Below are 18,632 nucleotides of genomic sequence, written 5' to 3'. Positions count from 1 at the left end.
AGATGATCCTGTTCAGTGGATTCTCCATGACTGACAGGAGCCTGCTCAGCGCCCGCCACTGCCACGGATGTCAAACTGTCCAGCTCTGTGCCTACAATAGAGCCTGCCTTCCTTGTATGACTCAGGCGCCACCACAGTGGCAGCCTTTCCAGCAGCTCAATATATGACTTTATCTTTTAACCTTTTTTCTGTATTTTTTCTATTTCACTGTTAACTTCTACCACTTTCTTTTATGTGGACTCATTCACTGGACATTTTACTACTTTTACTACTTGGACATGGATTTTACACGCCAAGACTCGTCTATTCAAGTAGTCAACTTTAAGCGCTGAGAACAAATGCCTGTGCCGGTGTGGTTCCCTATTTACCTGATGAGGTAAGTAGGCTTTATTGTGGCAGCAGAGCCGGCGCTTAAAATAAAAGCCAAGTTTAGCGAGAGAAAGTGGCACTACAAACATTTCGGGTGCCTTCTGTGATCCTGGTATATGTGAACTCGCTACCAAATAAGATAGACGAACTGGCTGCACTGGTGAAAAATGTCAGGACATCCAGAGAATGCAGTTTGTTGTGTTTTAGTGAAACGTGGCTAACAACTAACATCCCAGATGCTATAACGTGGAGCTACCCGGTTTAGCACAGTTATAGCAGACAGAGACGCAAATACCTGTGGGAAGCAGAAAGGAGTAGGACTCGCTCTCTATGTGAATACAAAGTGGTGCAACTCTGGACATGTAAACATTAAAATCTCCTCTTGCTGCAGGGACATCTAACTGTTGGCTGTAAGTCTGCCCCTATTACTTCCCCAGAGAATTTTGACACCTCATTATTGTTACTGTTTATATCCCTCCTCGAGCGAACGTGGTGATAGTGAGTGACATCATCCATTCCGCTGTTGCTAAGTTACAAACACAGCATCCCGAGGCACTTGTGCACCGCTGAGACTTCAAACATGTGATGCTGGACAAAACATTACCTGCCTTCTCCCAGTACAGTGGAACCTCGGTTCACTTAACGCCCCGTTCACGCACAACTTGGTTCACGACCAAAAGATCGCCAACCTTTTGCCCTCGGGTTCACAACCACACACTTCTGTATAATGAACAAAACCAGGTTCCCTTGCCTGCCTGCAAGCTGAACTGAAAGAGAAAAAGAAAGAGCGAAGCAGCACGCGCCTGCTGGGAAGGGGAGGAGGAGATTGCTGCCCAGTGTTTGCCTGCCTATCTGTAGGCTGTAGTGCAAGCAAAACCATCCCCCCCCCACAGGCAGCCAGAGAGAGAAAGAGAGCTGCCATGCTTTTCATTTAAGCAAAGCCGCCCTTGTTCATTGTTTTCAATAAGACGCACTCTCTTTGTGCTCTACAGTATTTTGTGTGCTTTTGCAGTTAACTATGGCTTCTAAGCAAGTAGAGAGTGGTCAGAAGAAAGTTTTGAAGAAAATTGAAATCAAGTAAAGAAAGAAATTACAAAAGGTGGAAAAATTGTTTACCAGTTTACTCATTTACCAATCTGAGAACCCTCGTGCTTTCAAGCAGCATAATGTAAGCAAAAGCCAGACTGCCAGTAATGTGGAGGGTCACAAGAACGCTTCTTTTGGAATGGCTGCAGGAGGCTTTCACTCCCACCAGCTAAACAGCTAAAAGCACTAGAAACCCAAGAAATCAAGAGAGAAAACACCTGAAGGAAAACACTTCATGCCAGAACTCGCTTTCATGCAAGGTTAGTTTTCTTGGTGGTTTTTGTATTACGGATTTTTCAAAAGTAATTTTTTTAGTTCATAATGCGATTTGTTGCAATGTTATTTTTCTCTTTTTCAAATGTTCGCTTTTTTCCTTGTGCTTAAAACTCATGAAAGGTTTTAGATGGAGTTTTCATAGCGCCGATTAGGTGCGATGTTACATTTCTTTTCAAATGTTCGCTTTTTCCTTGTGCTTAAAACTCATTAAAAATTGTTTACATGGAGGACTTCATCGTGTGATTTGTTACAATGTTACTTTTTGGTTGCTTGCAGTTGGTTTTTAAATGAAGTTCGATTTGTGCGATGTTTTTTTCTGCTGTGCTTAAAACTCATTTTAAAAACATTGTTTACAGCGATCAGGCTTTAGGTTTAATAGCGTGATCTCCTGCAATCTTACTTTTTTGTTTGCTTGTGAGTTGAGTTTTTGCAAGCGCCAGATTTTTTTTCTGCTGTGCTTAAAAGTCATTTTAAAAAATGCTGCGCGAGAACGATGCGCTACAGAGAGATTGAGAGAGCCGGGCAGTTGACAGGGAAAGGATTGGGGGGACGAGGTGGTGTGTGTGTGTGTGGTTTGCCGCAGCTACACAGAGAGAGCTCGTGAGCCAGCCTGCTCCTGTAGCTGAGGTAGGAGGGGCTTTGGTGGTGTGTGTGCTACAGAGAGAGAGCTGAGCTGCAGCCAGCTGTAGCTGATCAGGAGCCTGGGTGTTTTGTGTCAGTGTTATTCAATGTTTTTACATTAGTTTACTATTACACAGTGATTCTATGGTGTAATTAAAAATATTTGTGCTTAATCTTTTACATATTTTTACATATTTACATACAGTTTGTACGGTCTGGAACGGATTAATTGTATTTACATACAATCCTATGGGGAAACTGCTTCGTTCACGGCCAACTCGGGTTTACGCACTCAAAGTTCTGGAATGAATTATGGTCGTGAACCGGAGGTTCCACTGTATGTAGATTGTAACACCGCGGGAAATAGGACTATATGACCTACTGTATGCAAACGTTAAAGAGGCATACAGCACCACCCCGCTGCCTGCATTGGGAAAGCAGATCATAACCTGGTTCTCCTTCAGCCTCACTGGAAACCAAGAGTGAGGGAGCTACCTACAATCACACATGCTCATTCAGGAATTTGTCCCCTGAGGCAGAGCAGGCTCTGAGAGACTGGTTTGGAACTATAGACTGGGATATTCTGCAGGATCTTATAGTGAGAACATTGAGGAGGTTGTTGACTGCACTACTGACTACATCAACTTCTGTGTGGACATTGTAGTTCCAGTAAGAACTGTACGCTGCTATGCTAACAACAAGCCATGGATTACAAGTGACATCAAGGGCCTTTTGAACCAGAAGAAAAGGGCTTTAAAGGCGGTGATCAGCATGAGCTCAAGCGTGTGCAGAAGGAACTCCGAGTCCAGCTCATGACGCAAAAGGAGCAGTATAGGAGAAAGCTGGAGCAGAAGTTGCAGAATAACAGCATGAAGGAAGTGTGGGATGGGATGAAGATTATCACTGGCTGCAGCTTGAAGCGGGGTGCCACCATCGAGAGAGACGTGGAGAGAGCAAACCAGATGAACAACTTCTTTAACAGGTTTGACCAATCTCTAACTCACTTCTCACCTTGGAGTACTGCATACTACAACCATCCTTCTGCTGGATACCAGACAGGAGAGAGTTTCCCAACCCACAATTACAGCAGCCCATGCTAAGTAGAGAGCTGAAGACACTTTGTGCCAGCAAAGTAGCAGGTCCAGATGGAGTATCGCCATGACTGCTGAAGGCCTGCACGCTGGAGCTGGGGAGTCCTCTACAGATCTTCAACCTGAGCCTGGAACAGAGGAGAGTCCCGGCTTTGAAAACATGTTGCATCACCCCAATCCCAAAGGTATAACATCCAGTGAGCTGAACGACAAAGCCTAGTATTCGAGATTTTTGAATGCAATATTGAAGGCATTTATTATAAGCACATTGTCTTGGAGCAGGATATGTTGTGTGCTGTATACATTTAGAGTAAAATTCACCTAAATTTCATTACAAATTGCTCCATCCCAAGTGGGCAATAAAAGGAAGAGATAAAAGTGCAACAATCACTGCACATTTGTTAAACACAAATGGCATAGAGTTATCTCTATACAAATAAAAGGCAAAGCCCCTCACTCACTCTCACTCACTCACTCACTCACTCACTCACTCATCACTTCTTCTCCAACTTCCAGTGTAGGTAGGAGGCTGAAATTTGGTAGACTTTTTTCCCTACAGCTTACTTACAAAAGTTAAGCAGGTTTCATTTCGAAATTCTACACGTAACGGTCATAACGGTCGACAACGCCCGCCATGTTGAACTTTCTTATTTATGGCCCCACCTTCATGAAATTTGGTAGACGGCTTCCTGGGCGCTTAACCAAACTGATGTACGTGACTTTATTTCATGGTATGACGCGCACTGTCGGCCTACCATATTGAACTTTCCAACGCCACTCAATTTTCCAAGTTCCTGTGTGGGCAGAAGGCTGACCCTCATCTTCACGGGGAATTTGGTAGGTGGCTTCCTGCGCTAACCGCAAACCACATGATGCATACTTATTTCATGGATGACGCCACCTGTCAGCCAAACTGAACTTTCCAATGTCACTCAATTCTCCAACTTCCGCAGTAGGTAGAAGGCTGAAATTTGGCAGGCTTATTCCTTCCAGCTTACTACAAAAGTTAAGCAGGTTTCATTTTGAAATTCTACGCAGAACGGTCATAGCGGTCAACTACGCCCGCCATGTTAAACTTTTCTTATTCATGGCCCCATCTCCACGAAATTTGGTGGGCGCTTCCCTGCGCAACCAAAACCAATGTAATGCGATACTTATTTTCGGTGGTATGACGCCACTGTCAGCCATATTGAACTTTTTATGCCAAACAGGAATTAAATGTAAGTCATCTTCAGTTGGATGATGAGCCCCATCTTAGTGAGGACATGTGGCTTCGCCTGGAAAATATTAGGGAAAAGGTCTCATTTTAGGAGTGTGTTATAGACCACCCAATTCAGACAGTAATTTCAACACACATCTTTTAGTAATATCAAAAGGCAAGTTTACAGGGGATATTATAGTCATGGGGACTTTAATTATCCAAATATTAACTGGGATAACCTTACAGATGGAGGAGCACAAGAGCAGGAGTTTTAGAAGTAATCAGCGACTGTTTTTAACACAGCATGTTAAAGCACCAACAAGGGGTGAAGCCTATCTGGATTTAGTATTCTGTAATAATCAGGATAGAATTGAGGGTGTAGAGGTGATTGAACCACTAGGGTCAAGTGACCATAATGTAATACAATTCTCAGTATTTTGTAAGAGTACAGATGCAAAGACTAAAATTGTTAAGTTGAACTTTAGTAGGGCTAATTTTGAGCAGATGCGACAAAGTCTAAGTAGGATAGACTGGGATAAGCTTTTAAATGTGGAGACAGTCGAGGAGCAGTGGAACAGGTTTAAAAATGTTTTACATGTAATGCAGGACAGATACATACCTAAATTTGGAAGTAATAGGAAACTAAAAAAAATCTCCACGATGGATTAATAAAGATTTAAAAAGAAGTTGCAAAGGAAAAACTGCTGTATAAGGCATATAAGACTAATGACTGCAAAGAGAACCGTGAGCGATGAGAGAAATGAGGGCAACCATTAAGAAGGATATCAGAGAGGCTAAAAGACAGTTGGAGAGGAATATAGCAGATAAGGCGAAAGAAGACCCCAAGAGATTCTTTCAGTATTTTAGTAGTAAAAGAACAGTTAAGGAGGAGGTCAAGTTCATCAGGAATAGTAAAGGGAATTAAAAGATACAGACAATGAAATAGCAGATGCCCTAAACTTACATTTTTCTGAGGTGTTTACAAGTGAGCAAGTGGATAACCTGCCAGAGGTAAACACAACTACTAAGGAGGTACTGAGGGATTTGGAAATTGTAGAGGGAGAAGTGCTGCTCAGATTAAATAAGATGAAATCAAACAAATCACCAGGCCCAGATAATATTTATCCTCGTGTTCTTAAGGAGGCTAGTGAGTACATATATAAACCCTTGACACATATTTTAGGAAGTCACTGTGCACTGGAGAGATTCCAAAGGACTGGAAAATGGCAAATATCATCCCATTATATAAAAAGGGTGACAGGGCAGATCCAAGCAACTATAGGCCAGTAAGCTTAACAAGCATCACAGGAAAATTAATGGAAGGAATTATTAAGGATAAGATTGAGCAACACATGACAAGGACAGGAGTTATTCTGAACAGTCAGCATGGGTTCAGAAGGGGAGGTCGTGTTTTACTAACATGTTGGAATTCTATGAGGAGGCAACAAAAGGATACGATCAAAGTGGAGCTTATGATATTATTTATCTGGACTTTCAGAAAGCATTTGATAAGGTGCCACATGAGAGGTTGGGCATCAAGTTAAAAGAAGTGGGAATTCAGGGTGATGTTTTTAGATGGGTGCAGAATTGGCTCAGACACAGGAAGCAGAGGGTGATGGTGCGAGGAACCTCATCAGAACTGGCCGATGTTAAGAGTGGTGTTCCACAGGGGTCAGTGCTAGGGCCGCTGCTATTTTTAATATATATAAATGATTTAGATAGGAATATAAGTAACAAGCTGGTTAAGTTTGCAGATGATACCAAGATAGGTGGATTAGCAGATAATTTGGAATCTGTTATATCATTACAGAAGGACTTGGATAGCATACAGGCTTGGGCAGATTTGTGGCAGATGAAATTTAATGTCAGTAAATGTAAAGTATTACACATAGGAAGTAAAAATATTAGGTTTGAATACACAATGGGCGGTCGAAAATCGAGAGTACACCTTATGAGAAGGATTTAGGAGTCATAGTGGACTCTAAGCTATCAACTTCCAAACAGTGTTCAGAAGCCATTAAGAAGGCTAACAGAATGTTAGGTTATATAGCACGATCTGTGGAGTACAAGTCCAAGGAGGTTATGCTCAACCTTTATAATGCACTGGTGAGGCCTCATCTTGAGTACTGTGTGCAGTTTTGGTCTCCAGGCTACAAAAGGACATAGCAGCACTAGAAAAGGTCCAGAGTAGAGCGACTAGGCTGATTCCAGGTCTACAGGGGTTGAATTATGAGGAAAGATTAAAAGAGCTGAGCCTTTACAGTTTAAGCAAAAGAAGATTAAGAGGTGACATGATTGAAGTGTTTAAAATTATGAAGGGAATTAGTACAGTGGATCGAGACTTGTATTTTAAAATGAGCTCATCAAGAACACGGGACACAGTTGGAAACTTGTTAAGGGTAAATTTCGCACAAACATTAGGAAGTTTTTCTTTACACAAAGAACGATAGACACTTGGAATAAGCTACCAAGTAGTGTGGTAGACAGTAAGACGTTAGGGACTTTCAAAACTCGACTTGATGTTTTCTTGGAGGAAGCAAGTGGATAGGACTGGCGAGCTTTGTTGGGCTGAATGGCCTGTTCTCGTCTAGATTGTTCTAATTCTAATTCTAATTCTAATTCCAACGTCACTAATTCTCCAACTTCCGTGTAGGTAAGAAGGCTGAAATTTGGTACTTATTTCAGTGGTATGATGCCACTGTCGCCATATTAAACTTTTCAGCAGTCTTTGTTACTTATGGGCCTATCTTCAAGAAATTTGGTACGCTGGGTTCCCAACGCTAACTGAATCCTACTTACGCATATATATCGCCCATAGCTTGCAGCTCGGTCACGTGTGAGGCGTTGGGTCCCCATCCCAACGCCTCCCACGTTGTTGGCTGCCTGCCTATATAAGGTCGTCCGTCACCAGTCTCTACATTCCCTTCCTTGCTTCGCCACGGATTCACGTCTCCCTGCTGATAACTACAGCCTTTTTATTTAATCCACGGCTTCTCCACTGTTTTATTGTTCATTTACTACGATTATAGTTATTGTTTAGGTATTTTAGACTTACTTTACATTGTTCAGATACCCATTTCCTTTATCATTCCAACCGCACTCCCCATTACTCATGTCTATCGAGGTGATCACCATCGATCAAAGAACTGTCACTTACTGAGTGGTTTCCATGCCTGGAGATGGCGCTCTGCCTTTTCCATTCTCTGTGTTACATATTGCGCCATATCAGGCTCACTCTTGATATCCATTGTGTCTTATGTATTGAATGACTTGGACAGGTTCAAGGTGTGGACTGATGACGGTACAGGAGATAATTAGACTACACAGGAGCACTAGAAGAGTCAAATGCTTAAGCCCTTCAACTATGGTTCTGCATGTGAGTTGATGGCTGCCGCTGAATTGTTCGGTTGTCGCTTTCAAGTGTACCGAAATGGCCAAATATTTTACACCTTTCGACAACCACCAGTGCCTCTTAAACATCTTAGATTGACAGGTGACGATTTCAGTAGTGGACACTTTGATGTTTATGAATGTTTAAACTCTCAAAAGCTGGATGTGATTTTATCGTTGAAACCGGTTGTGTGCTTACAACGCTTGACAGATGCTGAATGTCACTTCAACACAAGTCCTACAAATACTGTCGTAATTGAAACAAACCATGAAACTCAAACCGATTATGACAGCAGCAATCCAAGCTGTGAGATTTGAGACAAGATTACTGTTCACATGGCCAACTGTATGCTACATGCTCAAGAGTAAGATCAGCGCACAGCTTGGTCATATTACAACCGGAGGGCCAACTCACAATGTGGTATACAAAGAGATCCTTAACAAATAATTATTGGAATATTTTCCTCAGTTTAAAAAGGTTTAATTTTCTTCTTAATAAAATTTTAAGGCAGTACTTCGCTGCTGCAAAGGGCGGGTATTTTGCTAGTTTGAAAATATAATAAAAAGTTTTTAAATTGTTCATATTCAGTGTCTGGTTTTGATTTTGCTTGTTTTATCAGACAAAACAAAACCAGATAGTAAATCATGTAGTGTAGTAAGCTTCACATCCGTATCCATTAAGTCTACAGTTCTGATTGTGAAACAAAACTAAACTCCATAGTAGCTCTTTAACCTTACCATATATATATATATATATATATATATATATATATATATATATATGTGAAACGGGACCCGGACACAGACAGGTGGACAACGCTTGTTCACCCAACACAACCATTTATTCACCACAACTATATACACATTTACAAGTCCAGTGCACAACCCAGTGCCTCCAGCACTGATTCCCCAATAGTCCGGCCTCTCACACAGTCCTTTAAGCCTTCCTTCTGGCAGCCTCCAGTCCTCTCCAGCTCCATCCTCTTCCACCACTTCTGCTCTCGAATGCAGGGAGGCGCCCTTTATACCACCCCGGATGGGCTCTAGCTGCTTCCTGGCACTCCTCCTTGGAAACACCCCCGCTTGGCGGAAGTGCCGGCTGTGCACCCAGGAGCCCTCCAGGTGTCCCCATTCTTCTTTCCCCAGCACTTTGGTGTGGCGGAAGCGCTGGGCTCCAGGGTTCTTCAGGCACTGGGGTTCCGCCTGGCGGTGGCCACGGCCCCTACAGGGTTGGGCTTCCAAGCCCCTCACCCGAGGCCACCAACAAAACCAGGGTGGTTGCCCGCTCATGGTCGGGAGGAGGCACCAGCCCTCCTCCGTCCCCTCGGCATCCCGGCTGGCTCCACCCCAGCCACATGTGACTATATATATATTTATATACTGTATATAATCTAATGTTTGTCTGTATGTCTGTCTGTCTGCTTTTCACAAGAGAACTACTTAACCGATTTAGATTGGGCTTTTCTATAAATTGCTTGAAGTTTCCGGTTTGATTTTGTGACTTCTCTCATAGTGCTAAGTATCATAGTTCGCTTGTGTCAGTGATTTATTTGCGCAAATCCGAGCCAGAGGCTGCAGGCAGTGGCTAAGGAGAGGTGGGACCTCAGGAGTAAGGAGCTGGGTGGGGCTCTCCTCATTAATGTGCCAGCCTCCATTCAAGTCACTCTACTTCTCGCCACATGCTTTAGCGCACCTTACCTCTGCTTAGCTAGTGACACCTGTTTGATCAGGAGACATTATCATCTAGAGATTGTTAAGGAGTAATGTTTGATGTTTTGAGAGAGAGATCACAGCTACATGTATTGTAGAGAGTTGCTGCTAATTGCAAGAGATATTACCTCTCTAGGGCTTGCTAGCTCCCTAGTTGGAATAAGTTGGAATAAGTTCTTTTGTAATTGTGGCATTTTAAGTAACCCAAAACTATATATTGTGTCCACGCCGGGACCCATGCGCTTTAAGTAACCCGAAACTGTATATATACTGTATAATGTTAAAAGGGATATCTCCCATAGTGATATGGCAGTAAGAAATCACATAAGAGAAAATACCTTAGCTTTTTTAATGACGATTTACACAGCATAACAGACGAGGAAGCAATAGTAAGACTTTTATCAAGGTGGGATCTTGATGTATACAGTCTGCCATTTTGTTGCTGCGCTGGGAATATTCTCAGGATGGATGACGTTATCCCCCATCTGCCCGTCAGCTTCAAGGTGTTTGGCTGCTCTCCAAGTCTTTTATACTGTTTTCTCCATGTGCAGACCCTTACTTAGGTTCCAAACAAGGCAAGGAGAGGATTAAATTTCATCTCTAACATACAGAAATAGTACAATGCCCATTTTCGTAGTTGCCTAGCAATTCTAAATGATAGCCTCTGTGTGCTAAATTTGGCCTGTATATGTGAGTGGATTTATAAAATATTTTTGTATAAAGCACAATGACATTAAACTTATATTCTGATTACACACCTGCTCTTCTCACATAGGGAACGCTCTCCGCCACAGCTGAACACGATCAGACATAATGACAATGCTTCACATTGGAGTGTGCCTACCTTCCACTTGGCCACAGATACTTTGCTGACTTTTTCCATTTTGGCAAAGAGATCAGAGATCATTCTCGCCCGATAGCAAAACCAAAAATATTGTTTATGAAGAGGCCCTCCGATATGAAATATTATATTGATATTTATATCAATATAAATTCTTCTCAATACAAATTACATTTAAATTTTTTTAAATGATTGTAAAGTTTGTCTTGTCTCACTACTACACGGGTGGAGCCACGGGAACAGCTAGTAATTACTAAAACTAAAACTGAAACTAATAGATATAAAAACTAAATTAAAAGTAAAAATACACTATGTAGGAAACTAAAATTAAACAGAATTTCCAAGTAAGGTCAGAAAAATATAGAAATAAAAACTATATAAAGCGGAAAACTATAATAAACTTGGTTGGCAGCCTGTGTAGCTACGTTTTCCAAAATTACCAAAGTTCAGCAGCTCTAATTCAAAAATGGGACTCGACAAAAGCCTGACGCACCTGAAATGATTCCACAGACAAAATATCTTCGCTTTTAAAAATTTTAGTTAAAATTCAAAGTAAAACGGTTCACATAAAAAGAAAATTAAAATAGCAAAAAAAGAAAACCTTGTTAAGAAAAGTTCTGTTCAAAGCTTAAATCTTGTTACATTTCAAATCATTGCAAATTACTTCAAACGTTTCTGAGTTGAAAATGGGTCTTTTAAGTCCCTTTGTACTGGGATCTGTTCTAAACACAACTGAACAATTATCACACTATATCTCAGTTATAGCAAGAAAGGTCTATCTCATACTAACTTATAGGGGAAAAGACTATACCATTGTCTATGATTATGAAAGAAATTATATTCTATTCAAATTAAGCAAACAATAATATGAGTTTAACTCAAAACTTTAACTTTCTAAGATTGGCTCTTTACATTTCTGGCCCCTAATTGGCTATGCAGGAGCGGGGTCAGTTATTATACTTGACTTCAATATGAGCCAATTAACTTTACTTTTCCATTAACTATTGTTTTCAAATCACCAGCAATAACACTGCAAACAAACATTTTAAAAATTTCTTATTTCAAACGTTGGCTGTTTCTTGAAGCAGGCACAGTTTATTCACGGGTCAGTCCAGTGTGTTGGTTTTGTTCTGCACACAAACTTCTGACTGCACCTTTGACATCTGGCATTTTCTTGATGACTCGACTCATTACCCAGGAATTGCAAGGTGTAGCTTTATCTACAATTAGAACAACGTCCCCTGCCTCAAAATTTCTTCTTGTTGCAAGCCATTTTTGACGTTCTTGAAGTATTGGCAAATACTCTTTAGTCCATCTTTTCCAAAACAAATCAGCCATGTATAGAAATTGCTTCCAGCATCTTCGTGAGTATTGTTCATTTTCTGAAATGAGTTCAGGTGGCATTTCAGGTTGTGTCTTCATTAACAGCAAGTGATTGGGTGTGAGTCGTTCTAAATCATTTGAGTCTTCTGATGTCTTTGTGAGGGGTCTGTTATTGATTACTGATTCCACTTCACACATCATTGTATGAAGACTTTGATCATCAAGTGTTTGTTGGTTTAGTGTTGAATTTAAAATCTTTCTTATGCTTCTGATTTTTCCTTCCTACACTCCACCTTGAATTTTTAGTAGCTTCTCGTAGCTCTCTTTCTGCTCCAATAAAGTTTGTTCCATTGTCTAATTTTAACTTGTCCTCTTCTGCACATAAATCGGTATGGCTTGGATACAAGAATCAGTGTCTAAGCTGATTGCAATCCCTATGTGTGCAGCTCTGGTTGTTAACACTAGAATTAGCAGCCTATGAAAAACTTGTTGATCCGTCCCCACCTTAAATTGCTTCACTCTTCTCCATCTCTGTCTTTTGTCCTGTAAATGTGTTGATAAGCAGCTAACAGCAAGCAGCCTGCTATCACTTCTGCCACCCCACACAGTTTTCTCAGCTCAAATCTGTTTCCCTTGCGTGTCAGTTGCTTGAAGTTGTAAAGAGTGAGAAGTCAAGCAAAATGACACCTTTATAAATACTAGATCGTTATTTGGAACACTTGCATTTCATGTGTGTTCCGTGTCTACAACGATTTATGTAAACACATTGTTAAACCAGAAACGCGTTTTTCATGTTTTAGTAATAATTGACAAAATGTAGACATGAAGTTTATAATGTGTGAAGCCTGAAGTCCAAATATCAAAGAAACACTTTCACAAAAGGTACAAATATAACAGAACAAGGGCGCTTTTATTCAAAAAATATAACTGCAGAAAAAGAACTCACATTAGGGTGACACACATTTACTATGACCACTTCCATGGCGCAACAGTATCAGCTGTCGACTGATAATCAAAACTTCACGGGTTTAATCCCTGACGAGCCCTTTTTGAGAAGTGAGCTGCTGGTATTCTTACTATTTTAGAATAAAACATACATTTGATTTCAGTCTGTAACAGCCAGTATAAATAAATACTTGTAAAGATTAGCTTTTTTTTTTATTCAGTTTCATTCTCTCAGGGTGGCACGGTGGCGCAGTGGTAGTGTTGCTGCCTCACACTTAGGGGACCCAGGTTCGCTTCCTGGGTCCTCCCTGCGTGGAGTTTGCATGTTCTCCCGTGTTCTGCGGTTTCCTCCGGCGCCGGTTTCCTCCCACAGTCCAAAGACATGCAGGTTATGTAATCTTAGTGATTAGCAATAATGGATACAATGAGGCTATTAGAAATAAACTGGATACATTAGGATTAAAAGTCAAGACGGAGGTAAAAAGCTTAGGGGTAACTGTTGACTGTAATCTAAATTTTAAATCGCATATTAATCAGATCACTAGGACAGCATTTTTTCACTTAAGAAATATAACAAAATTAAGACGGCTTATATCACTGAAAGATGCTGAGAAATTAGTTCACGCGTTTGTTTTCAGTCGACTAGATTACTGTAATGCACTCCTCTCAGGACTACCCAAGAAAGACATAAATCGTTTGCAACGAGTGCAGAATGCAGCTGCTAGAATCCTAACTAGGAAAAGAAAATCCGAGCACATCTCTCCAGTTTTGATGTCACTACACTGGTTACCTGTGTCATTCAGGATTGACTTTAAAATTCTGTTTATGGTTTATAAAGCCTTAAATAATCTCGACCCATCTTATATATCAGAATGTCTGACACTTTATATTCCAAATCGTAACCTTAGATCCTCAAATGAGTGTCTCCTTAGAATTCCAAGAACAAAACTTAAAAGAAGTGGTGAGGCGGGCAGGCGGCCTTCTGCTGTTATGCACCTAAAATCTGGAATAGCCTGCCAATAGGAATTCACCAGGCTGATACAGTAGAGCACTTTAAAACACTGCTGAGAACACATTACTTTAACATGGCCTTCTCATAACTTCACTTTAACTTAATCCTGATACTCTGTATGTTCAATTCTTCATAATAACTATTCATGGTGGCTCTAAAATCCGTACTGACTACTACTCTCTTCTGTTTCTTTTCCGGTTTCTTTGTGGTGGCGCCTGCTCACCACCACCTACTCAAAGCTTTATGATGCTCCAATAATGATGAATGGATTAAAAGGCAGAACTCTACATGACCATCATCACCAAGTCCTTCCATGAGAACCCTAAATCCAAAGAGGATTGTTTCATTTATGTTAGGTAGAATGCCCAGAGGGGACTGGGCGGTCTCATGGTCTGGAATCCCTACAGATTTTATTTGTTCTCCAGCCGTCCTGGAGTTTTTTGTTTTTCTGTCCCCCTGGCCAAAGAACCTTACTCTTATTCGATGTTAATTAATGTTGACTTATTGTCTTTTCTTACTGTGTCTCTTATTTTTCTATTCTTTAATATGTAAAGCACTTTGAGCTACTGTTTGTATGAAAATGTGCTATAGAAATAAATGTTGTTTTTGTTGTTGATGTGGATTGGCATTCTAAATTGTCCCTAGCGTGTGTTTGTGTGTGTCCTGCGGTGGGTTGGCACCCTGCCCGGGATTGGTTCCTGCCTTGTGCCCTGTGTTGGCTGGGATTGGCTCCAGCAGACCCCGTGACCCTGTGTTTGGATTCAGCAGGTTGGAAAATGGATGGATGGATTCATTCTCTCAGTCGCTTCACGATTCCACCCTCCCCCCACCATCTGACACTGCTGTTTTCACATAAAGATGCGCTATAGCTCTGCAGTCTACTTGTGACTTTACGCTGTAGAAAGTAAGTAAATAAACCAAGGTAAATAAGTAAATAACATTCGATCTGCCTCTTATATACAAAGTACAGCGATGGCAGCTTCCTCCTGCAGCTATAGACTCTTCATTTCGCAAACACTCTCCAAGCTAGTGTTTACATCTGGACAGTGTATGTGCCCTAAAAGAAGTCTGACTACATTCTTGTACCAATGTTTGCGAACTGAACTGTCTGTGTGTACTTTTCATGGTATTAAGAAGATTTTTAGACTCTTAGATTGGAGTGGATTTCAATGGGCATGTTGGTGAAGGGAACAGTGGAGACGAGGAGGTGATGGGTAGGTATGGTGTCAAGGAGAGGAATGAAGAAGGTCAGAGGATAGTGGATTTTGCAAAAGGATGGGTATAGCTGTAGTGAATACATATTTTAAGAAGAGATGAGGAACATAGGATGGCGTACAAGAGTGGAGAAAGTTAGCACAGATAGATTATATTTTACGCAGGAGGGTCAATCTAAAGGAGATTGAAGAATGCAAAGTGTTCAAAAGAGGAGGAGAGTGAGGGCAGAGCCAAGGATCAAATGGTGGAAGTTGAAGAAGGAAGACTGGAAGGTTGAGTTTAGGGAGAAGGTGAGACAGGCACTGGGTGGTAGTGAAGAATTACCAGACAGTTCGGCAACCACAGCAGAAGTAGTAAGGGTGACAGCAAGAAAGGTACTTGGCATGACATCTGGACAGAGGAAGGAGGAAAAGGAAACCTGGTGGTGGAATGAGGAAATACAGGAGAGTATACAGAGGAAGAGGTTGGCGAGGAAGAATTGGGATAGTCGTAGAGATGAAGAAAGTAGACAAGAGTACGAGGAGATAAGAGGCAAGGTGAAGAGAGAGGTGGTGAAGGCTAAAGAAAAGGTGTATGATGAGTTGTATGAGAGGTTGGACACTAAGGAGGGAGAAAAGGGACAGAGCTGGGAAAGATGTGTAGCAGGTTAGGGTGATAAAGGATAAAGATGGAAACTTACAAGCGAGGAGAGTGTTTTGAGCAGATGGAAAGAGTATTTTGAGAGGCTGATGAATGAAGAGAACGAAAGAGAGAAGAGGTTTACATGATGTGGAGATAGTGAATCAAGAAGTGCAACGGATTAGCAAAGAGGAAGTAAGGACAGCTATGAAGAGGATGAAAATGGAAAGGCCGTTGGTCCAGATGAGATACCTGTGGAAGCATGGAGGTGTTTAGGAGAGATGGCAGTGGAGTTTTTAATCAGATTGTTTAATGGAATCTTGGAAAGTGAGAGCATAATGAGGAGTGGAGAAGAAGTGTACTGGTGGGCTGATATTTAAGAATAAGGGGATGTGCAGGACTGTAGTAACTACAGAGGGATAAAATTGATGAGCCACAACACAAAGTTATGGGAAAGAGTAGTGGAAGCTCGGTTAAGAAGTTAGGTGATGATTAGTGGGCAGCAGGATGGTGTCATGCCAAGAAAGAGCACCACAGATGCGATGTTTGCTCTGAGGATGTTGATCGAGAAGAATCAAGAAGGCTGGAAGGAGTTGTATTGTATCTTTGTGAATTTGGAGAAAGCATATGACATGGTGCCTCAAGAGGAGCTGTAGTATTGTATGAGGAAGTCGGGAGTGGCAGAGAAGTATGTAAGAGTTGTACAGGATATGTAATGAGGGAAGTGTGACAGTGGTGAGGTCTGCACTAGGAGTGACAGATGCATTCAATGTGGAGGTGGGATTACATCAGGGATCGGCTCTGAGACCTTTTTTATTTGCAAAGATGACAGACAAGTTGACAGATGAGATTAGAAAGGAGTCACCGTGGACTATGATGTTTGCTGATGACATTGTGATCTGTAGTGAGAGTAGGGAGCAAGTCGAGGAAACCCTGAAGAGGTGCAGATATGCTCTGGAGAGGAGAGGAATGAAGGTCAGTAGGAACAAGACAGAATACATGTGTGTGAATGAGAGGGAGGTCAGTGGAATGGTGAGGATGAAGGGAGTAGAGTTGGTGAAGATGGAGGAGTTAAATACTTGGGATCAACAGTACAGCATAGCAGGGATTGTGGAAGAGAAGTGAAAAGAGAGTGCAGGCAGGTTGGAGAAGAGTGTTAGGTGTGATTTGTGACAGATAGCTATCAGCAAGAGTGAAAGGGAAGGTGTACAGGACGGTAGTGAGACCAGCTATGTTATATGGGTTAGAGACGGTGGCACTGACCAGAAAGCAGGAGACAGAGCTGGAGATGACAGAGTTAAAGATGCTAAGATTTGCATTGGGGTGTGATGAGGATGGACAGGATTGGAAATGAGGACATTAGAGGGTCAGCTCAAGTTGGACATTTTGAGAGACAAAGTCAGAGTGGCGAGATTGCGTTGGTTTGGACTTATGCAGAGGAGAGACGAGGGGTAAATTGGGAGAAGGATGCTAAGGATAGAGCTGCAAGGGAAGAGGAAAATAGGAAGGCCTAAGAGGAGTTTATGGATGTGGTGAGAGAGGACATGCAGGTGATGGGTGTGACAGAACAAGATGGAGATGACTGGATGATATGGAAAAATTACTTGCTGTGGCAACCACTAACAGGAGCAGACAAAGAAGAGGTTCTTTAGAAATCTCCAATTGTAATTTTAAAACTCCACAAATGTTTGTACTTGTTTCATGCTTTATAGAGTTTTTCAGCTCGCATGATGTGCAACTCCTGATCACGAGATGAATCACTTGCATACTTAAAAATAAAATTCAAAAATGTTAAACCTCTTAAAATATAAATACAGAAATGAAAAATTATTTTCAGTATAATTATAATCACATTGTCACAAACTTAACCACAAGTCATAGCAAGGTTTGGGACAGCCACCCGTATAAAATTGGTATCCTGGCTGGAAAATTGTAGAAATGTTACACAGCACTGATGTGCAAAACCAAGTTCAAAACAGAACTGAGGGAATGGGGAAATGGTGGAGGCTTTTAAAGGGGAAGACAGGAAGTGAGATCAAAGTGGTCAGGCTCATGAGGGTTTTCAACCATAGGTTCGAGCCTAAAAGTGACATCACAGGGGCCGGAGCCGGCAAGGTCTTCTTCCATAGGCTTGGACCCGGAAGTGATGTCAAGAGGACCAGGTGGAATCTCCCGTGAATGGTCTGCAGGCAAGGGAGAAAAGAGTCGGTGCACTCTGCCACATCCCGGTATGACTCAGAACTGCCCTTACTCAAGCCCTTTAGCTGCCTCCCATGTGCACGCAGTGACAACATTTATATATAAAATTGAATAAAAACACCAAAAGAACCACCAAAACTGTGTAGTTTTTATATTATACAATTTGTTTTCTGTAATTTTAAATCTATTGTATGTTCTTGAAGTATCTTTACATCTTCTCCATTCACATTATGTGAAGTGCACTACCTGTACTGTAGACCAACCATAACATCAAACAAACCCAATGCTTAAATAAAAACAAAACTTGAAGTAAAAGAAAAAATCAAACCATAAATTGTACATGCATTCAAAACACTCACCAAACATACTGTGGAATCCAAGACCCTGGACGGTATCATGTGTTAGCAACATGAAACTTGTTAGTAGAAACATAATTTTACAAAATAATACACCAATAGTTAAAGATAAAAACATCATTGATATTTTCCATGTCATCAATTCCCAATGTAGTGTCAGTAAGCTATATATTTATACTTTATTCTAGTTTATGTGAGTTTTTCATTTATGAGGTTAATTTTGGTTTTGGATTTGAAGCTACTTTGAATTTTTTATTTATACAACACATGATGTTGATATCATCGGACATAATATTTTAATTATGGCAGTGATCACAAACTACTTTATTCATTGGTGGTGTAAACACATGACACATTGTATAAATGATACTCGATGATG

At 41.2% G+C, this 18,632-nt stretch overlaps 1 protein-coding gene across 1 annotated transcript in view; it reads left to right on the top strand.

Moving 5' to 3' along the window:
- Positions 1-335: 335 nt before the first annotated feature.
- The window catches only part of LOC120521987, a 39,813-nt gene continuing 21,516 nt past the window's right edge, over positions 336-18,632 (top strand). Inside the window, exon 1 of the mRNA XM_039743232.1 lies at positions 336-376. The gene's annotated coding sequence lies outside the window, so the exon portion shown is untranslated. The remainder of the gene's footprint in view (positions 377-18,632) is intronic.

The sequence above is a fragment of the Polypterus senegalus genome, unplaced genomic scaffold (assembly GCF_016835505.1).
Source record: "Polypterus senegalus isolate Bchr_013 unplaced genomic scaffold, ASM1683550v1 scaffold_415, whole genome shotgun sequence".
NCBI classification, from domain to species: Eukaryota; Metazoa; Chordata; class Cladistia; order Polypteriformes; family Polypteridae; genus Polypterus; species Polypterus senegalus.
Note: the sequence above shows the minus strand (reverse complement) of the source record. Positions and strands in the feature narration are given on the sequence as shown.